Consider the following 21,469-nt stretch of genomic DNA (forward strand, 5'->3'; position numbering starts at 1 on the left):
TTCCAACTATTGCCACCGCGAGAGCCCCGGGAGCGCGTCCGGGACGGCGGCCCGGTTCGAACGAGATTCCCCCCATCCGAAACGGACAAGGGACGGCCGAGATAGGGCCGGGGACCCCCACGGACCCCCTCCGCGGACCCCCGGCGGACCCCCTCCGCGGACCCCCGGCGGACCCCCTCCGCGGACCCCCGGCGGACCCCTTCCGCGGACCCCCGGCGGACCCCCGGCCCTATGGAGGGGCCGGGATTGATTTATCCTTAGTCCTTAGTCCTTGTCTTGACTTTTGACTTGTTGACTAAAAGGTAAAGAGTGATTTATTTTGATTTATTTATTCTGGATCCTTAGTCCTTGGTCCGAGGTCCCGAATCTTGACTGCAGACTTGTTGACTGTCTCGATCCAGCGTCCTCTGGCAAGCACCGCAAGAAGCTGCCCAAACCACTGAGCCATCGTGGAATACTCTTAACCATGGATTTTGGGTAATTTCATCTTTTAGTTTTTTTGGAAGGGAAGGGAAAAAAAGAAAAAGTCTATTTTACCAATGCAAAGGGTGAAATATTGTCATAATGTACGTTGTGTTTGTTTTGGAAAGGAAAAAGTGTTTAATGTACTTTTTAGTGACGTTAGGGTAGAGTTTTTTTTAACAGTACTTGTGAGAACTCTCTCTCTCTCACACACACACACACACACCAGAGACTGACAGCTGATTGGCTCATTCAGGGTTGCCAGGTTGGTGGCTGTCAGGTTGTCTAATGCCTGCTGCATTGTGTGTGTGTGTGTGTGTGTGTGTGTGTGTGTGTGTGTGTGTGTGTGTGTGTGTGTGTGTGTGTGTGTGTGTGTGTGTGTGTGTGTGTGTGTGTGTGTGTGTGTGTGTGTGTGTGTGAACCAGCTACACTGGCATTTAAACACATTCATATTGTAACTGTTGCCACTATAGGTGATATAGTTTGCTTTATTCCTAAAAGGTCATAATTAAGTCACATTTACGTTTAAAACATTATTTCATGTATTCGTGTCAAGTTGTTGTAATGCTTTTATTTTGAAGAGTCAAAGTCACGTTCCGTGTCTCCTTTGGTCTGCTCATGTAAATTGGGTACACAGGTTTTTTGTGTAAGCAATCAAGCCACAAGCAGCTAGCAGCAGCAGGATGCAGCAGCTCCATTTGCACTGGTCACACAAAGAGACCAGGGGCTGTATTTTGCGTGTCTTAAGTACCAGGTCTTATTACATAACTTAAGACCTGGAGGCGTGATCAATGCCATTTGGCTATTCTGAGTGGCCAAAGAGCATTAACCACGCCTCCAGGTCTTAAGTTATGTAATAAGACCTGGTACTTAAGACACGCAAAATACAGCCCTAAGTTACAAGAGACTGTCATAAGAAAGGTGGTACCAGGTCGACTCGCCCCTTTTCCAACTCGCCCTCACGAAAAGTGAAGACGGCTCGCCACAGAATTTCGAAAAGTGAAGACGGCTCGCCACAGAATTTCGAAAAGTGATGACGGCTCGCCCCGAGCCGTGGAGAGCCCGCCCCCATAGTGTGGACAACATTTTAGGTACTTTTACTTTACTGGAGTATTTCCAATTTTCACTACTTTTACTTCTACTCCATTACATTTCAGAGGCAAATATTGACATTTTACTCCACTACAATTATTTGAAAACTTCTGTTATTTGTAGATTTTGATTATTATGACAAAACATACATTAATTAACTACTTCAGCCCTAGACATTTCGGCCATTTGAAAATGTACAAGCTCACAATGCGTCACAATGCGATGCATGTGAGCTTGTAGATCTATTTTCAAAAATAGATTTTTTTTAAATGGGACATTCTGCATAATGAGTATATCCTACTTTTACTTTCGGTACTTTAACTACATTTTGATGGCAATACTTTTGTAGGCCTACTTTTCCTCAAGTACATTTTGAATTCTGGACTTTCACATGTAACAGAGTATTTCTATATCGCAGAATTCATACTTTTACTTAAGTAACATTAGCAATACCGCAATGCAGAAAATACCAAGTAAACGCCCTGCATTCAAAATTGCAAAAGTAAAAGTACAAAGGTATTTGGCACAAGCTCAACAGCTGAGCGATCAGTCTCAGAAACCTCTCTTTTGGACCATAACTTTCTATTCTGGAGCCTGCGTGCGGGAAATGCCGACGCAGTGGTTTCCTTTATTGGTAGATGGAGTAGTTTCCTCCTCAGACGCGTTAATAATAGCATATAGACTGTGACGGGATGCCTGTCTTGGGGAAGTGTATAGGTCAGCGATTTTTAGGAGTGATATCCTGTTTGATGTCTGCTTGGTATACCTTTATTTATAGATGGAAATACCTCTGCTATCACAGTTGACCCTGATGAAGGCCCATGCAGGCCGAAACGCGTTGGTCGTGTTTTTAACCCTTGTTTTTAATATTTAACTAATTAATGAAATAAAGGATTTTTCTACTTCTACTGGACAGAGCTGCCTTGGACCCTCTTTTAAGTTCGCCACCTTATATCTCCTTTCACAGTGACATTGACTCAAGGTATAGAACTGTGCTTGTGCTTTACCTCTGCTATCATGTTCTTTTCAGTGGTGAACTGAAGTATTCAGTAGGCTGGTATCAATACCACAATGACGATGTAAAGAAAGTGCTGCATTCAAAAGAATAAATAAAATAAAATAAAACTATCAACATTATACATAAAGTAGCAACGGTAAATGTAACCAAGGCCAAGAGTCTGGTCACGCGATATTGGAGGTTGAAGGAAACTATGCTGGTCTACCTATGTAGGTAGATTCTTTCTGGAGGGCGAGGTTATTTCTTCTAACCTTGAGCCGTGGGGTGGAGAACTTCTTCTTGCTTGATGCTACAAGCTCTTGATGCTGTGTCTGGCGTTCTCAGTCCCCAGGCCAGGGTAGCCCTTATACTTTGTGTGACATCACTTGGGAAACGGTTCCCAGCTATAGATGGCTGGCTCCCCCTGGTTTAGTGCCAAAGTGTCCTTGAGCAAGACATTGAACCCCTAACTGCTCCTGATGAACCTTGCGTGGATTTCCTCCGCCATCAGTGTGTGTGAAAGTTGTAAAAAACACATTGTAAAGCACTTGATCAAATATGGGTCATATCAACATCGGACCCAGAAATCTGGCATGCTGTCGGGCTCCAATTTGCATACTTGGTATTCTTGGATGCTGACAAACTGTGGGTCATGATCCCCCGGGGGGGGGGGGGGGGGGGGTCACCAAATGATGCGGTGGTGACAGGGAGGTTCTGAAAACTTTGCTTTTACAATTTGCATAATGAGTATTTTTGGTACTTTAAGTGCATTTTTGACACACAGTGAGCTTGTAGATCTGCTATTTCTGAATGGCCAAAGCATGACATAATGCTTTATTTTTAAAGCTCAAATCTAAAAAGACTCTGATGCTTTTCCAGTCTTAGTGTATGGGTGCCAGGGACCAGAGTTGATCGGCAAGAGAGACACCAGGACAAGTGTGTAGTTTCATAAAATATTTTTTTTTCTTCTTCTTCAGGACAAACAGAACCTCAAAACTGACCAAAATGAGATATGAGGGGAACATATATATAGTGGGTGATCAAACCACTATTGACACAAAGGGGAAGACAAAGGATAACATTTAAACATACTACACATCACTACAACATAATACACTACAACACATCACTAACTCATATTAACAAAAGAAAATACAATGAAACTGAAATATCAAAAATGCATTTATTCAAAAATCTTAATAATACATTCAAACATAAACCCCTGCCCATCCCATATGCAAAGGGAACATGGTGCAGTCCAATTACCCAGCTCCTTATGAGCCAATCTGAAGCAGCTGGTCATTTCTGTGGCCAGCATTTAAACTCCACTACTCAAAAACAAAATAAACTTAAATACAAATGAAATAACTCCCGATTATACCACAGATATAGTTTCGAGGAAGCAATCTGATTGGTTGAAATACCCTGCTTCAAACCAGCATCACCTAATCAAAACAGAAAAATCACACCAATGTGAAGTGAGCGGTGGCTTTGGAGTCAAGCACGGTTGTTGACTTAATAGAATGTTCGACCTCTGGATGTAACGCAAAAATAAAAAAAATCCGTACTCAGTCATACAGACATACATACACACATTGCCATAATCAGACATACGCTCTTCTGCGCTGCTTACGGAACTCGCCTATCGGCTCCTTCCTGCAGCAACCAGCAACGCAGGTGTGCAATTAATGACGGTAACGCACACCCTGTCGTGTAATATTGCTTTTTTCTTTAAAGATTTGATTTCGTTTTCAGTGTCCTTCCATTTAACCTGGTTGATTTTTAACTGGCATATGGATCTTTAAACAAAAGCTTTTCCACCAGTGGCCATCACATGTGGTCATCACACAGTGGGTTGCATGTGATTCTTCTTCCACCATTGCACAGTTTTTACTTTCTTTCTATTCCACAACGGCCTGTTATAGCGCCACCATGAGGCTGATTTTGGCAAAACACATTTCTGTAGATTATTTTTAAATGTGACGATCTCCGAAAATAGAAGAACCAAAGTATAAAATAGGGCTTAATTGGATTGATTGTTTTGTAATATTAATCTAAAGTTACTAGTAACTCAAGTTTCCAAATAATGCTAGTGGAGTAAAATGTACAATATTTGCATCTGAGATGTAGTGGGGGAGAAGTATAAAGTGTTGACATTTTTAAATACTCAAGTAAATATACGTAAACTGTAACCACAGTTCCATTTGTAAAATAAATAGAGCAGGTCATTTTCTTTACCACTGAAAAATAGCTTAAGTATCAAGAGCTATACCAATACCAAAAATATCAACATAATGTGACGCGTTGTGAGCTTATAGATTGGGTATTTAAGCTATATATTTTTTTTTACATTTTAAGACAAATAATCTTTGATGTAGTAGACTATAGTTAATATTTTAATTAGATTGTTAAATTGTGACATCAATCATAAATATCGCCACCAACTGGCCGAACCCTGGCTGTGTCAATGAATGAATCCACATCCAGGCGCGAGTGGACATTCTATCTTTGGACATGATGCCCTATACTATGCACTGAGGTTTGAATGGTTGCCACCACTGACCAGACGACATTTCATACAATAGATAGCAGCATAAAACAGCACAGAAAGTTATGAACACAACAGTCTTGGTACGTGTCAGACATTAGACAGCAGAGAGCAGAACACAGCAGTAGTGGTACACAGGGACTGCATGGGGGGGGACTCACGACAGAACCTTGAGGGCATCTGCCAGAGTCTTGAGCTCATCCTGATCCTTCACATACTCCAGGCCTCCTCGGATCTTCAGGGGGTTGTCCAGGACCTCGATGCTGCACGTGGACGGATCGAACCTCACGGAGAATGGTCGCTTGATGCCAGCCAAGTATGTCCTGTCGGAGAACGGTTTGATTTAGTTTTAGTCATAGTCTTTTGAATAAAATTTAATTTAGTTTTAGTCACGTGAAATATTTTAGTGTTAGTCTAATTTTAGTCGACTAAATATCATACAATTTTAGTAGACTAAATCTACAAAAAAGCATTTTGGTGGGCCTTGATGCGTTGTAAATGGAGATTTTAGACTTTTCATGATCTCTTCTCCACTAGTCCCCCCCTAAGATTTGAGTCTAGTTTTTATTTGTTGATGAAATTGTCAGTATTTACTATTTAGTCTTATAGTATTAGTCATCATGGCAATTTTTTTCCCAAAATCGACACTGGTGGTCAAGTTTAGCATACTGAAACTGAATATTCTTTTCATCATGGCAGAGCCATGGTTTCAGGTGTGGTCAGGCTTAGCATATTGAAAAAGCACCGTAAGCACCCGTGCTTATATGCATCTTTCAGGGGGAAGTACTTAGATTCCAAAAAACAAATTATCATACAAATGCATGGCCTCAATTATCATATGCATGGCCTGGAGAAAGTTTGTTAATTAGAACCTAATTGTTAATTAGGCCTTTCAGCGACGGCACGAAGACTGCTCATAAAAATGCTTAAATAACACTGTGCGCAAACTGCACACACAAGGACGGAAATGTCAAACGTTAAGTCAAATGTTCACATGATTCTGGTCTTTATAAATCTCAATCATTGTGTTAGTGGCCACACCTACAGCCCGACAGCACGTTTCACTATACATGATATAGAATCAGCATGATATTTGTACCTGTCATTGTAATTCCATGAGAGACATGCATGCACAGTCAGAGAGCAAATCCGTTCACACTAAAACCCTATAGCATTAAAGTATCAGATGTACAAAATCACAACATGTTGCCACAGTCACAGATTTTGCCTGTCTTGTCTAGGTATTGTATTGTCTATGACTGTGTTATGTTCATGTTCTAGTTTTCATATAGTTCTATGTTAAATTGTTCATGTCTTCCCCAGATGTATCTCATTTGTAATCATCCCTGTTCCCCAGTCAGTCCTTGTCAGGTCGTTGTTTATTGTCACATGATGTTAGTGTATGTTTGTGAAGCGTTCTCTGTTCACCTGTATTAAAAACTCTGAAACTCTAGAAAACAAATGTTTAATAAGTAGCGAAAATAGTCGATTTACAAGCTCAGAATGCATCACAAAGCGACGGGTTGCGCGCTTGTAGATCTGCTTTCTTCACTAGTTTGGGTCCCATGCTAAAGTTGAAATTTCTCTTTTAGGTCTCGAGCTAACATGTTTGGGAACTGCTGGTCTGTTTGACACGCGTAGCAACACAAGAGAACTCAAATAGGCTACAAGTGAGTTTGTAGATTTTGGTGAAGAGATTTCTATGTGGGGGGGGGGTGGACCTAGCACAACCCTGGGGGGGGGGGGGGGGGGGTCAACTATACGCAGTATATGAGGTTTTTAAGCAGTTACAGGCAGCCAAACAAAGAGACAAACGGAATGAGGCGAAAACCGCAACCCAACCGCCGGACGTAACGTTAAAAACAAAAACGTATAAGTCGGTCAACCTACAGGATTCTCTGCTCGAGTGCATTACCGGCAAACTCTCTGAAACCTTCTTGTAAACCCAAATATTTGTCTTAGCCGGGGGGAAATTCCCCCTTTAGACGACCAGTAGATGTTTGGGTTCCCCGTGTCAGAAACCTGGATCTTGAATCCTGTCTGACCTCTTACATCCACAAAGGCTGTGCGTGCGTGTCTGTGTATGTGTGCGTGCGTGTGAGAGAGTCTAGGACAGGTGGTATGTGTGCGTGCATGTGAGAGAGAGTCTAGGTGGTATGTGCATGCGTGTGCAAGCGTCAATGTGCACCGTGTACCTGAGTTTCTCCTTGGCGTCTGCAAAGCTCTCAGAAACAAAGTAGACACTGTTGTATTCCTGATCCTGGTAAGGCTGCACCGCAGCCGCCTCAGGGTCAAACTCCCTCCTCTCAGGCTCATCGGACAGGGCGTGCTGTCAAAGACAAAGAGAGGCAAAGAGAAAAAGATTCAAAGTTCCACTTCACCCATTTTCGCTCTGTGTCTCAGAAGAGGCCTGAGGACAGGTTCAAAAACCCACCGACCAGTGACATTATCGGTAGGCAGCTTTGTTAATTTTGAGGTTTCAAACCTTGTTTTATTATTATTATTATTAAAATGGCTTCTATTTCAGCCTGCTAACTTTCCAAATGACTATGAAAGGCTGTTGTTTCTATTAGCTTGGAATCCCCGTCCATGATGTCACTGATAGGCAGCTATTACTGAACTGGACTATTACTGAACTGAACGGACCAATTTGAAGATCAATTTGAAAATGGATTGGGAAAACTTTGAATTAAGAAAAAGAAAAGAAAGTGGGTGAAGCGCTCTCCTTTTAATGTTCCGGACAGAGAGATAAAATCACAGGACGAAAAGAGAAAACGTGTTGGGCACTGGACTGTACGTACCTCGAGCTCCCCAAATGAGGAGAGCAGTCCAGCTCCGTACGCCTTCACCTGGCCGTTCTGCTTGCACAGGCCAAACTCCACCGTGAACCAGAACAGCTGAGGGACAATCAGACATGTAAACATTAAGTTAGCTGATTTCACTTTACTTTTAAAAAGTAATCATTGCTATAGTGTTTCTTCAGTACCAGGGGTTTCCCCTTCTCTCCAGCTCTTTAGGAAAAGTAGAAAATACATTTTCTGGTGGGACACCAATTTCATCCAGTTAGGCGAGAGAACAGTTCATAACTCGTGATCTAAATCATAATGTCTAATTCTAAGAAAAGATCATGTGTTAGATGGCCCACCGTGGTCCAGATGCTAGTAGCGGTAGATTTAATCATACCTCCCGTTGTTGTCGATCGCCTTTAGAGTGTTTTGGCTACATTTAGCTGCTACATCCACATCCGGGATAACATCCAATCCGTCGGTAAAAGTGCTCCGCTGCTATAAATCGCTGGGCCCACTGATTTAATGGATTAAATAACCCTGGGCAATTAATGTTTTATTATATTTTTTAAAGAAATCTCATGTTTGTTGTGGATGGCCCAGATGGTAATAATAGCTTTCCTCGAGATATTTCGCGGATGGCTTGGATTGGGTTAATTTATTGGATTGGATTGATTGGATTGATTGATTGGATACAATTTTTACCCCAACCTGAAAATGTATTTTCTGTTTAAGAGCTGGAGAGACAAGAAACTGTTACTGAGCAAACACTCTAGTAGTACACTTTAGACTAGAGTGATTATTCAGTAATAGTTATAGAGTCTATAATGTGATTGCTATGTTAATGTAGAGCTATTTAACACTTGTTTTGACATAACATATAACTTTTACAGCACCTTTAACTCTGAGGATATAACATTACAAATGGGAAAATGAACAGAGGATTTTACTAAACAGAAATACAGCGTCAAATTGGGAAGGATAGCCACTCACTGTGGACAGCTTCTCAATATCTTCCTCTGAAGCGCCCAGCGATGCCAGTCCGATGTTCTACAACACACATTTGGCAGACGTTATCACACACCTGGCTCTCATCATATCAACTTCATCATAACAAGTGCACGGAGCGGCAAGAAAAGAGTGAAATGTTGGATGTAGCGAGTGGTGGAAAGTTACCTAAGTACGATACTTAAGTACAATTTGGAGGAATTTACTTGAGTATTTCCAATTTCCAATAGGCCTACTTATACTCCACTACATCTCAGATACAAATATTGTACTTTTTACTCCACTACATTTAATTGAAAACTTTACTAGTTAACTTTGTAGATTGTGATTATTATTACAAAACAAACATTAACCACTTCAACCCTATCAGCCATTTGAATATAGCAGATCGACAAGCTTTCATAGTGATTTGATGCATTGTGAGCTTGTAGATCTGCTATTTTCAAAAGATTTTTATACATTTGAAAACTTGAAATGGGACATTCTGCTTTAAGTATTTCTTACACTGCAGTAAGAGGAATGTGAGTACTCACCTGTAAAAACTGGGCGAAGGTTCTGTCTGCCAGCATGGGCACATGGCCCAAAAGCTCATGGACACAGTCTCTACAGAGAGAGAGAGAGAGAGAGAGAGAGAGAGAGAGAGAGAGAGAGAGAGAGAGAGAGAGAGAGAGACACACCACAACAACATTATGGGCTGGCCCCAGATGAGATGAGAAGATAAAGCAACAGAGACAGAGAACATCTGAAGAGCAGCATGATCGGATTTAGAGCATAGCAGACCTAGAAATATCTGTCTTGGAAAACTAACAAAACAAAACGTGCTTGCACGTCCATGTGTGCTGTGTCAGGCCAACTCTACAAATATCATCTAAATCCAATTTAAAAACACAAAAAACAACATATCGCTATAGACGCCAGACGACGTCACACTGATAAGCAACAGCATGCGCGCGCATGCCGGCAGCACAAGAACACCACTAAGATGCAATGGAAAGGTTCTAGCTCATGTAAAAACATGTCTCATCAAACTTTCTGATGCTGTTTTCCTCCCAGTGTGGAGGAAGAATGATTATGATTTTTATTGTGATCTCTCTCTCTTGAAATATATAATCCATTGGTTTCTGTTGTGTGTGAACAATAATAGCAATTCAAAGAAGTTGCAGACCTCTAAGCTCACAACAGTCACGTCCGCGACGCGATGTGAGCTTGTATATCAGCTGTTCTCTACTGTTGCGCAATGAAGTATAAATGTCTCCTAGGGCAGGGGTTCTCAACGTTTTTGGCCGGGGACCCCCGGTAATGCTTTGGCAATGTCTCGGGACCCCCGCCCCGCCCCCTCCCGACCCCCAATATAAATTGACTGCTACAATAACCTTAATAATAGAGACCATAAATAAATACTGAAACCAGATATAATCATTAGGGAAGGTGTATGCATGTACTATGTGTACTATATGTAAACTCTTCATTTCCATTTTCCAGCCATTCAGTTGCAAAAAGATTTTTTTTTTTTTTTTTTTAATAATTTGGGACCCCCCAAAATAATTTGGCGACCCCCCCGAGGGGTCGCGACCCACGGGTTGAGAACCCCTGTCCTAGGGTGCACCTCACTAGTCAACACACAAGAGGAGGTTGAATGGACTGAAACCAGTGCTCCTCAAAACAACAGGCTTGGAGATCTGTTGGGAATTGATTACATGAAACAGTCACCCTGTGCCCAGTCCCAATGTTTGTAAACAAATAATTGGTCTATATAGCTAAAATCTAAAATGACATAGATGCTTTCCTGGTTCATATTTTCAATTGGCCCCTCTGGCGCCCCCTTGTGCCTCCTGTGGTTTTTACAGCGTGATGTGACTTGATGGAGCGCACAGAGGATTGGTCCTCAAAGTGGTGACCAGTTACCCTCAGCATTCCTTGAGGGGGTGCGACATAGACCCTTACAGATCTATAACTCTGAGAGAGTACACACAGAACTAAATGGACCCTTACAGGTCTGTAACTTTCAGAGTTATGGGGGTCCTAAATATATTTTCTGGGCTTTTTATGCCTTTGATACAGTATATATAGAGAGAGTGGCACAGAGGATTGTCCTAATTGGGGAGAACAGCCCAAAGTGTAAAGATGATGATGAAAGAGATGAAGGCATGAGGAAGAGGAGGGTGGTGTGTAGTGTATTCACAGCTCTGGGGAGTGCATGGCGGATGTACTGTAGTGTACTCATGGCTCTGGGGAGTGCATGGGAGAGGAGGCATGGCGGATGTGCTGTAGTGTACTCACGGCTCTGGGGAGTGCATGGGAGAGGAGGCATGACGGATGTACTGCGTGCACTGGAACACCCGAAACGCCAGACTGGCCAGGAAATCCCTGGCCGAGATCAAACCTGCGGCTGGACGCAACTGGAACCCTGTGCGCTCTGTGTGTGTGTGTGTGTGTGTGTGTGTGTGTGTGTGTGTGTGTGTGTGTGTGTGTGTGTGTAAGAGAGAGAGAGAGAGAGAGAGAGAGAGAGAGAGAGAGAGAGAGAGAGAGAGAGAGAAGTTAGTGATCAAGGGCAAATTAAACATGACATTATAACTAAGGATTCATCCGAATAGGGTTTTCTCTATGCAGTTAAGAAATTAAAATGAGATGAAAATGTTAGGGAGGGACTAGTGGACAAGAGATCCAGTCAAACGAAGACAAGTCATTTTATGCTTGGCTGCGCGTGGGTGCCGCGCTCCGAAAATAGCAGATGTACAAGTAGTAGATCAGCTATTTTCGGCACACACCTATAAATCAGGCATTACAACGCCCGGCAAAATAAAAAACATTTCAGATGACTAAAAATATTACTACAACTAAATCGATTCAAAAGAATACGAGTAAAATTACAGCAAAGTGTGCCGTCAAGTATGTACCTTTGAGGAAGCGCGAGACGTCTTCCAGCTGAGGGATGTTGTCTGGGCTGTACACACCATGCCTCTCCAGCAGACGGAAGGCCTCCAGGTGCTCTGTGCAGGCGTGGATGTTGTACAGATCCCTCAGGGTGTTGTACACCGTTCTCCTGCACAACACAACCGCGCAATCCATTCATGAGGATTACAGATTGCAGAAATGATTTGAACGTACTAAAAAGCATGTTATGTTATTTTGTGAGTGAGTGAGTGAGTAGTAGGGCTGTCACGATTACAAATTTAAGTTGACGATTGGATTTAATTGTGTTTTTAGCATTGAACATTGGAACTTTACAATTGTATTTCTGTTTGCCTTTTGGGCTTCTTAATCATAAATTGCACAGTGCAGATATGACAAAGAAATCACTGACACATTTAATAATTTGTAATGTTTTTGTTTCCAAAAATGTACAAAATAGCAGAAATAGTTGATCTACTAATTCTGCTATTTTTGAAAAATCTTACATTTTTTTAAACGATTGACAATTAATGCAAAAATAATTGTAATTATCTCAAATAAATAATTGTGATTAGGCGATTATGTAATAATTGAGTGAGTACAGCGTCTGATTGCTTGATGTCAATCTAGACATTGGAATGTTGGATACAGCTAGGTGTCAATGTGTCTTTTAAGTGATGACACATGCTCAAACCCTTTTAATGCTACATCCACACAACCCAAACGGAGTTGCACCACTTACTTCACACGCGTGTGATTTTTTAGTTAACGGATGAGCAGTGGTTTATTTCACAACTCTTTAAAAAACAAATCTGTGATTATTTTTTCCCAAAGCAAAACAACACCACCATTTGCTACACTGAGTGGCAATCCATTCAATCACTGCACCCTCGCTGACATTTTGCACTTAGATGATCTAAAGCTGATGTCTAGATTGCTTTAATAGCACCCTCCACCTGTAACTAATTTATCAAAATAACCATGGAGGCCAAATCATATTGCCATGACTCACAAGCATGTGTGTAACAAAGAAGCTTATGAAGCTGACTCATTGAGGAATAAATTGGCGCCACATGGGGAATAAACAAATTGCCCTTAACATAAGATTTAACATAACATCTTTGCCAATCCCATTGTGTCACTGACCCATATATATATACATATATATATATATATATATATATATATATATATATATATATATATATACAGTATATACGGCCAATTTGAGAGAGAGAGAGAGAGAGAGAGGGGGGAGAGCTACCACACAATATAATTATTAAACAATAGTGGAATTGTACTAAACGTTAATTATGTAAACACACAAGCAGAAGGATACATAATAAATCTCATAAATCAAGTACCAAGTGCTTATCTCCTCTTCTGTGTACTCCAGTTTGGGAATGATCTCCCCGCTGAGGACAAGAGCAGACAAGCACACTTTTAGTAAATCCTCAGGTTATTAGTGACTAGTCTAGTCACTAGTCACTAGTCACTAGACCAGACAACAACTAGACTAGTGGTGGACTACGTACTCAACCACAGTACTCGAGTTAAATATTACTACAACTACAAGTGCTCATTCAAAGTACTGCAGTACTCAATATTAAAAAGTATACATGCTTTTAAAATTACTCAATTATTCAAAATTAAAATTACAAAGTAACTTACATTGAATTGTTTTGGGAGTATTTGTCACTATACATTTATTTATATTGTGTGAAATGTGTCCCCTGCATTCCAAATAACAAACGGACAGCATCTGAATGACATTATCTAGTATGTATCTGAATAGGCAGCACTAATAAGTAAGGAGCGCCAGGGGCATGAGGTTGAGTGTGAAGAGATTATAGTGTCTTACTATCTGTATCTGAAGGCAATATCTCCAATCATCTCCCGCCTCTGTCTGTGTAGACAATGTCTGTGAAGCCCTGTCCACAATGGATAAACAATGGGGTCACGCCACAAATCTGTATGTGTAGAGCCCCTCAAAAAGGGATAATAATACTTTACATAGTACACATAGTGCATGCAATTTTCCATAATGATTATATCGGGTTTCAGTATTTATTTATGATGTATTTTCTCTATTATTAAAGTTATTGTAGCGGCCAATTTGTATTGGGGTGGGGAGGGGGGCGGGGGGCGTGAGACATGGCCAAAGCATTTTCGAGGGTCCCCAGCCAGAAACGTCGAGAACCCCTGGTCTAGACAACCACATCCACTGATAGACAGTGAGGAGTTTCACCAGTGTATAACATAATCTAGGTGTAATGTTAGAGTCCACAGAAGTGAACCTTTCAAGCCTTTCTCAACTCGCTGTTTTCTGCAAGACATTACTCTATATATATACGCCATATCTCCAAAACTGGTGGGTCAAACTGAACAACCAATATGTCAATTTGAAGCTATGATTCCCTGCTTTCATATGACATGAAAAAACGAAAATTCTAAAAAATCCAATGGCAGTTCTTCAGTCAAATTTGGACACATATGTGGAGGAACACGCTATAAACCAAATGAATCATCAGGAAATCACCACAACCAAAAATGTATTTACAGGTTGAAAACTCTGGCGTTTGCATTGGAGCAGTATTCAATAACCCCATTTCTAGACAAACGGGACACTATTTTTACTATTAGAAATACATTATTTTTATCTTCAGGTTGACAAACTAGACATAGCTAATGTTCTGGACACTTTATTTTATATTGAGTAAATATCCATAGAGATTCTACCCATAAATACCCGCTCTACATGTCTGTTTAAAACATTCTGATGTGGTCTATTCCTCCCAAATCCTGCTCTCTGCTGAGCAGGCACTCCGACTGGGGACCCCCCAAAATAATCATATTAGAACTGGACCCCAACCCTGAATTTCCGAGCGAACATAAGAAAGAGACATTTTATATACTCACAGGATGTTCTTGATCTAATTCCGGATTATAGTTTGTGACGAGGTGGTGACATTTGTCCAATTCAGCTATTCTCTTTGGGAATAATTCTCTCTCTGGAGGAGAAAAGGGAAATTGGGCACAAATATGAATGTCTCCAGGTGGACAGTTGGATATTCCAGTGACATAAAGCAGTGCTTCTCAAAGTGTTAGGAGAGATGCCTCATTGGCCGCTGCAGTTCATTGGAGCGACGTGTCTCCAATGAAGGCTGGAAGTCAAGCGGAAGTGCAGTTTTTTTCCCCTTTTTTTTTAAACAAATCTTTACAGTCATGACAATACATTACAATACAAAACAAGACAAACAAACATCATGCATAAAGTAAGGCTGCACCCTAGCCCTGTTTTTAGGACTCGAACTTCGGCAGGCATTTTCGAGCGAACATCCGAACCATTAGTTTCTAATTCATTTAAAAAATAACCTTCGAGCTCCGAACCTCCGCTTTTAACCAGGCTGCAATTCATAAATAGATCCTATGGGGGGCGACATTGCATACAGACTATCAGTGAAATATGGCTTAAGTTCACAACGTGTCCCTGGGAAGGATTTAAGCACCATTATTAATAACATCTAAATCTTATAGAAGCCTATATAAATCCAAAATAGTATTAATAATAAGACAAGATATTTCCAACAGCCTTAATAACAGTTAATGAACATAGTACTCTTATTATGCATATCGCATTCTCGCCAAGATATATTTTCGAGTTATTTAATGGGTTCAAGCCCATTAATTAAGATTCGAGTGCCAATCCTAACGAGGGAACGTTCGAACCCCCGAATGTTCGGGGACAGCCTTAGCATAAAGTGAATGGCAGATCGAGTGGCAAATCAAGTGGCAAAGTGAGTGACAAAGTGAATTTAATGTTGTTTAAAGCAATTTAATGCAATCAAATAGGACTTTGGATGTATAGGCTGTCAAGGCCAGAAAGTAGCTTTTTGCCACTCAGTAGGCATTCCCGCATAACTTCCGGGTATGATGATGATGTCACACGCATACCCTCTATAGTACAATTGTATAGCATCACTTAATAATTCCAAATACAAACGGGGAGGGTCTTACCTTTGACCTCTTTGGTGGTCTTGACGTCGTCTGCAATCCTCTTGATGGCGCTGATGAGCGTGCTGACGTCATGCTTTGTGATTAAAACCATATTTCTCTTAGTCATGACACACAATCAAGCTACGTACGTACGACACACCCTATGAATAGAAAATTAAGCTAAAAATAAATAAATAATAATCTTACAAAACTCCACAACACTTACAGATCTGCTATTTTCACTATTTTTTTAAAATAGGGCTTTATGTGGCTAATGAGTGCATGTGAACAAAGCTGTTTTTCCTGAAAATGCCTTTTTTTAACTGCCAAATGGAGAGAATAGCCTATTCATTCATTCCAACAGTTGACAATGATATATATATATATATATATATATATATAGTAAAATATGCGTCTTTAGTTGATATGCACTGCAACTTGATAGACTGAATTCCACCTATTTCTAAGTCATGGAAGAAAACCTCTCAATCATTCAAAGACCATGCTTTACGCCGATGGAAAATAGCCTATATCTGAGATACGATTCTAAGCGAAAACACCCCGACAGGCTCATCATGCTTACAGGTACACACTAACACAGTGTGTTACACACACACACACACACACACACACACACACACACACACACACACACACACACACACACACACACACACGCTAAAAAACCTACCAAAGTGTATCACCTGTGCTGCTGTGCGTAACAGGCGCATGATACACCCATTGCACCGCACCTGGGCTTTGTATACGATTTCAGCAGCACTGACTGTCTGGCACAGATCACATTTTTGGGGGATCGGATCGACAGATTGGACATGCATGTCATTGGACATGCATGTTTGTTTGAACATAATATATTAGATTCAAAGCAAAACAGATCAGTGCGGTTCCCAAAAAGTGGGGCCAGGAAACCCTCAGGCTTCCATCATCATAGCAGGTCCTTAGCCTATATCTCGGAGCTCGTGTAGCCTACAAGTGGAACCAAATGGACCCGTGAGGGTCCATTTGGTTCCACTTGTAGGCTACACGAGCTCCATGGGGATAGCCTACTTTTGGAAATAACTTAAAACATGTTCTAATGAAACTTACCTTGGTGTACTGGATCTCCGCGTTGGGCACCGGCTGGGGCATGAGGTGGAGCTGTGCCATGAGCGCAGCGGGGTCACTCTTCACTCCGCCGGGGATCTCTACTTTACTGGAAGTCATAATAATTATAATAATGCTATGTTCTGTTATACTACAAGTCCGTCCGTCCGTTCCGTGCGTCTATCTTGTTTTGCTGTGGCAGCCAGTCAGTCAGTGTAGTGTTTGTAGTGTGGCGTCTTTTCTGTTTCTGTTTTTTTTACCCTTAACAATTTCTCCGATGTAGGACTTTGGAAGTTGGAACCCTTCCTGGCGTTTATAACCAGGTGTCAACTGCAATGCGGTGCATTTATATTGGGTGAAAAAAGTAGGCCGTCCCTACTCTTGGAAAATTAAATCCTGCATTTACATAAAGTTCCTCTTCTCTCTCTCTCTCTTGTATTGAGGAGGAGAGATACATATCTACACCCCACCCCCTCCAGACGAGAGAGAGAGGATTTTACTTTCACTTACAGCGCTAAAAGGGACATATCTTAGATAGCCTATATAATATTGTATAAATGCTATAAATGAAACCACAACTCAACAGTTATTTAGATGTAGCCGGCCTATATCTAAACATATAGTTGCCGACATCAATTTAGCAATCAAAATAATTTGTCCTATGGCTTGAAGAATAATTTGGGACAGTCTGTGAAACATGAGAATTAGACTGTAGGCCTATAGGGCATATAGGTTTTTATTTGTTGTTTTGGTGAGACAAAAAAAATAACATTTTTGTGTGGGTGAAGCAGATTAATTTATGATCTTCGCATTGGTGTGTATAATCATCGCACTCGCAGGATATCTTAAATGAACATTAATTGCTTGACATGATTGTGCTAAATGTCTTTGGTTGGCTTGCCACTGCTTAACTGCTATGATTTAGCATAATCGACACGCCTCTGTGTGTGTGGATTAGCAGTCCAAACTATTTCCTATGGTGTGTTGATCTCTCCCCAGCCAGGTGAGTCAAACCGGTATATAAAAAAGCAAGTACATTACTTTCACTAACATTTCAAATAGAAATATTGTAGGCTACTTTTGACTCCAGGTGAAACGAATCAAGCTAAGAAACAGTGTAACTGCCATGACCAAATCAGCTAAAAGTAACTTCATCAATGATAAAGCACAGGAAAACAAAAACATTAATTTATTACAGATTCAATGAGCCATGACAAAGTCCTCAAACTCTCTAGTGGTAGTAATAAATAAGTACTACTGTCACTCTTCTGGTCAGTGGTCCGGGGACCACCAGTGGTCCTTGAAGGGATTCCAGGTGGTCCCCAGCTATATGAAGAGTTGGTAACCAAATGGATCCTTATAGATCTTTAATTCTTGAGAGCGTAACATGTTGTCAAATGGACCCATAAGGGTTAAATTATTGTTAAACATCTGCATTACCTAATGTACATCTACACAATTAGAGCATGTAGAAGAATTATTATTTTGATCAACGTTTGTTATCTCTCTTAATGGTACCACATACAGCATGGAATTGTAGACAAATTATCTCCAACGATAACAAAATATTCCAAGTCTTAGGACTGAGAGGCTAAATCTCATCAAATGGTGATCCGTGGCTCAAATGCCGAATAAATAATGGATCTTGATATGAAAAAGGTTGAAAACCACTGTCATAAAATCATACAGGACAGGAAAAGAATGGATGTGGTATACTGTAATATGTCCACGTTTATTCCCCCCAGGAGGTGTGGCTGGTGAGGTCGTGATTGCGCTTGCAAAGTGTGAAAATACAGCTGCCAAGTGGAATGGTTAATCACACAGAGTGCTCATCCATTAAGCTGTTTATGGGTAAGTAACCTTAATGACATTGCCCCCACCCCTCCAGCGGTGACACGCTGCACTGTGAATGGATAGATTCCTGATTAGATTTACCTTTGTCAGCCACCTGCCCTTGGGGGCACAATTCTAGATCCACCACGTGATGTGACAACATCCACCCTGCTGAAGCCCATGCTGTGTTTACTGTGTCACTCATGTACACATACAGCATAAAAGAATCCTATAATAAAAAAGGAGCGGGCCCAGAATAGAGCCCTGAGGGACGCCGGTCGGGTCAACCAGGCTTCACAACCTGGTTTGGAACAAAGGGGGTTCCATCGCGCCACAAGCCAAATTCAGGCTGGTCAGGTGCATCTCAGGAGCAGGACTGATAACATGACACAATTTATTTTCCAAACCAGCCTCATGGTGGCGCTATAACAGGGCAATTCCTGTTTTTACCTATAACTGCATCGATCTGTGTACAACTTTGTATGCACTCCCTAGAGGCCATGGAAAAACATTTTCCCTGCATCCCTCCACATCTGCCGGTTATAGCGCCACCATGAGGCCGATTTCTGCAAAACACATTGTTTATATTAGTCGCACAGATTTCATCCAAATCTCATGCAAATCGGTATACATGATCTCTGTAGTCATGTGATCAAGACGAGTCTGTTTGATTTTTCAGATTCTACACTGATTGGCTAAGATTGCCTTCCAAAGTCTTCAGGAGTGGCCCGTTTTGTACAAAATGCTGCACATGTCCTGCTCATCCAGAATTCTATCCTCAGAGATGCTATGAGTGATCTGGCTCTGCATTTCCTCAACAAAATGAAGAAAATTGTTGCAAAAAACAAACAAACCAGAAGGGCACTTTTTCTAGTTCCTTTTCTTTTTCTCCTGTGTGTGGGCAGAGTTTATGGTACTTCCTTCTTGGCAGCTTTATAAACCATGAGGACCTCCTATTGCTGCTCAGAGACCAGTGGCTGAGTTTCATCTTCCCTCCATCCTCGTCAGAAGTCCCCTATCAGGATGCTGCTGCTGAAACCAAAGCATGTGTTGACGGCCCTGGTTGTCTGCTGCATGGTCGCCCTACATGGTGAGATAATGTCATCTGCCCTTTTCATACATTAACAGCTCACATTTCTGATTAATGACATAATTAATATTATTGATGACTTTGATGTACTTAGGCCTACTGTAAATACAATAGATTATTTTATTTTTTTACAAAGAAATGTGATTTAGCAATCAAGAGCCAAGAACCACAGAAATATTTAATGAATTGTAATGTCTTCCAGACAGTGGTAGAATAAATGACCTCTCTTGCATCAACAACCAGGATATAACATCAAATCAGCGTTTTCCTTTCCTGTCTTTTTCTTTTCACAATCAAAAGAGATAAAGCACATCAACAAATAAAGCTTACAGCCTTAAATATAGCCAGCTGAATGCGTGTCCCATCAGTGTTTAAAGGCTATGGAAGTGTTGCTGTGTACACATTTGTAAATAGAAAAGGTACCTATACTTCTGTTGTCAAAATCTTAATACATTCACAGGCTAGTATGCCTTTCAAAAACTAATAAATCACACTTTGGAAGAGAGATTGGCCCTTTTTCAGTTGTGGACCACACAGTCCCTTCCTGCAACCCAAATAAGGGTCTCGACCCATAGTTTTTCCGTTGCATTATATAAACGACAACTCTACACCTGAGCCACTAAAGTTAGTTCACCCAAAAAGTGACTTATTTTCTGTCAATTACACACCCCATGAAGCCTTGTATTCATGGAGTATCAGTTGTTGGAGCACTCATGCTCAGACTACACCAGACTACTCCTCCCACAGCTGTCACAGTAGGGCTGGAAATATATAGAAACCAATAAGTATGAGCAATAACCACCTTAATCTTGCTCATGTAGGTTCATTGAATAATAGCCTCGGAGAATCGATTAGTCTGATTAACAACTTGACCCTGTAGTGCTATAATTCATTGTGCAATGGCAGCATATATACAGATAGTAAAAATAGACAATCTGCAAGGTGACAATGTATTGCATCGCAACACATTGTAAACTAACCTTGTAGATCTGCCATTTTCACCTTTTCTAAAATAAAAACAAAAGGAATCATGCATTAATTGCATGATCGAGGCATAGGTTTGAAATAACCGTAATATTGATTTTACGGACTTTCTTCAAAGTCAGTGCAGTTGCATTGAGCTTCATTTGTCAAAGGCAACATCTATTTTCGGCATCCGTCACCGTGGTATGGCATGGTATAATTTGGGCTTCTGTGATTACTGGATGTCAGATGTCCATAAAGCAAAAAAAGGAAAAAAGCAACAAGAGATGACATAGCATTTTAAAGATACTTCATAACAAAAGACGGTATCAAAACAAAAAGGTAACCAAGAGTTCAACTGAAACGGTATTGTGACGCGTGGCAACACCACAGGCCAGGTCGCTACAACCAACATGCTAGCAACGGCTCGGCCACTTGATGGTGCACAGCAAATTAAAAAGTGTTCATTTTACTCAAGAGTTTGCTCTCAGAGAGGGTGGGCATCCGGGTGGTACAGGGGTAAACCTCCTGCCCACCACCGTCGAGTCTGTGGTTCCATTCCCCCTCCATTTCCAAATATCGGCTTCAACAGATCTTGGGTTCATTTCCCAGAAGAACTAGGTGGCATTGCATTCCGTTTTCCTGATATTTCATTTGATTGGCTCTGCAGTAGATTTGAACAGTAAACGCACAAAGGT

At 41.1% G+C, this 21,469-nt stretch overlaps 1 pseudogene across 1 annotated transcript; it reads right to left on the reverse strand.

Moving 5' to 3' along the window:
- Positions 1 to 5,256: 5,256 nt before the first annotated feature.
- Positions 5,257 to 17,055, reverse strand: LOC306933289 (tyrosine 3-monooxygenase-like; annotated as a pseudogene). Its single transcript has 12 exons — positions 16,889 to 17,055; positions 15,803 to 15,875; positions 14,705 to 14,796; positions 13,647 to 13,716; positions 13,150 to 13,200; positions 11,791 to 11,936; positions 11,174 to 11,309; positions 9,427 to 9,496; positions 8,879 to 8,935; positions 7,901 to 7,996; positions 7,295 to 7,428; positions 5,257 to 5,422 (listed from the first exon to the last, which is right to left on the reverse strand). The product of its transcript is annotated as a tyrosine 3-monooxygenase-like (transcript).
- Positions 17,056 to 21,469: the final 4,414 nt, after the last annotated feature.

Source organism: Electrona antarctica (assembly GCF_951216825.1).
Source record: "Electrona antarctica genome assembly, chromosome: 12".
NCBI lineage: Eukaryota > Metazoa > Chordata > Actinopteri > Myctophiformes > Myctophidae > Electrona > Electrona antarctica.